This window comes from Telopea speciosissima, chromosome 4 (genome assembly GCF_018873765.1).
Source record: "Telopea speciosissima isolate NSW1024214 ecotype Mountain lineage chromosome 4, Tspe_v1, whole genome shotgun sequence".
Taxonomy (NCBI): Eukaryota; Viridiplantae; Streptophyta; class Magnoliopsida; order Proteales; family Proteaceae; genus Telopea; species Telopea speciosissima.
This window is the reverse complement of record NC_057919.1, coordinates 54258293-54260336: the sequence shown is the minus strand read 5'-3', so window position 1 is coordinate 54260336 and position 2044 is coordinate 54258293.

Below are 2044 nucleotides of genomic sequence, written 5' to 3'. Positions count from 1 at the left end.
GTTGTCAGTATATGTAGATCCTGGAGGAGCAAGACTTGACCAAAAATCGCTTGGCGAGGAGAGAACAGAATTAGAAATTGATGGAGACATCAACCTAGGATAAAGCTTGCCTTGTCTCTATCACAGATGAGTCGAGGAGGGCTTCCCAGAGGGTAAAAGAGCTCGTGCTGATTCGGGCAAGGATCAAGAGCAACTCTGGAGAAGCTGAGAGGGCCTGGAAGTCAGCGTGTGAAGATGATGAACTATGGTTATAGGCCGAGAGGAAGGTTCTAGATCCCATCATAAGGGCCGGGGCGGGTAAGGAGAACTTACACTCTTTAGAGGTGAGGCTCCTAACGACGGAGGCTTATGTGGCTCAGGAGGTGGGGGCTATTGAGGATCGGGTGATAGATGGATTTAGGGCTTCTAAGGCCTTTAGGGAAGAGGTCGCCAAGGCTAGCCTTTTTGCCTATTCTGAGCGTAAGGCTGAAGTTTGGGAATTCGTCCTTTACCTGGCGTTTAAATTTGACTTCTCAAGGTTTGACATTGTTTATATTAAAGTTATTAGGCCTGACCTCCAAGGCAATGTATTCATTGAACCAAGGTGACATTCAGGAAGACCTTAAGGCGCCCCTCGAGTGTCGTGATATGGATGCTGATCCTGTTAATGCCACTATTTCGATTGCTGACTCTTCTAACGTTGGACCGTTTAATGTCGACTCTGACATTTTGGCCGATCTGGATGGTTGGACGTGACCTATCTTTTTCTTTTCTTTCTCTTTTGTAAGCACCCTTTTGAGCTCTTTAACAATACTTTAATCTTGTTGAAATTGAGTATATATGTACTTTTGTTTTATAGTTCTGTAAACCCATTGAAGTTGATCTCCTGGCCTTCCCCTATGGGAATCTCAGGCTTGCACATTAAATGCTCACCTTTATTCCCAACACGCTCCCTTGAAAAATTAAAACTAGATTTGAATGTTCTTCATACATCAAAACTAGAGTTGAATGTTCCTCATGTTGGCAAACAACAGTCAATGGGATCATAGCACATGAATCAATTGTCTATCATGTTGGATTCAAGGGTATTGGAAATTCTAGGTCATCCCATGTTCTCCCATGGGACCCTAGGCAAGCCCATGGTTGCCCATGGGAACCCTAAATAAAATTCGGGTATCCCATGGGCTAGTGAATCCATATTAGGGTTTGGTATAAAAACTTCTTATCAAATCCTCTCTTTTTCTTGTCTCATAAAATTATGGGATCCGAAAGAAGTGAGAAAACCATCTCCTTTCCATTCCATGGAAAGAGGAAACCATCCCATAGTCAAATGCGCAACAAAAAATAGATCGATTTGGGTTTCTTTCACCATCCCATGATTATCATATAATTAAAACATTTTATGTATAAATAAACATAAAGATTTGCTAACCTGTTAAGCCTCAAGTGTTGCTCCTCCTCCTAATAATGGTTCTTTCCCTAACGAGCCGATCAACAAAGCCCTAATCTGGATCTCCTTGATGCAGTGGAAGATCCCTAAGCTAAACCAAAATTTCTTCTCCAAAACTTGGATCCAATCCAAAAAACCAGGCTTTCAAAATCCTAACCATATCTCACAGCTTTAGAGAGCAAGAGAACAAAGGAGAACAAAGAGAGAGGAGAGAGAGTATCAGGGGACAATTTTTCCAGAGGGGGGAGGTAGAAAAATCCGTCCAAGGCTAGATCCCCTTTGGCCATCCCCCTTGGTGTGTTTAAATAGACGAGACTCTAAAGAGCCTCATTCCCAATGAAAGTCTGACACTCTCTCTCCTATTTGACTTGAAACCCTGATAGACTTCTAATTAGTGAAGAAGCATAATCTAAAAGGGAATAATTTTAATCAATTAATTTAAACATTAATGGGCCTTTAGCATCAAGCCCATACTAGTTTAAATTAATCAATTAATAATTAACAAATCCTAGAAATATCCCTGCATATCAAATATGCACCAACCCTCCACTAAACATCTTCATCATGGAATGTAGGGCATGTATACTAGTACTGCCAAACTCCATTCCATGGTAC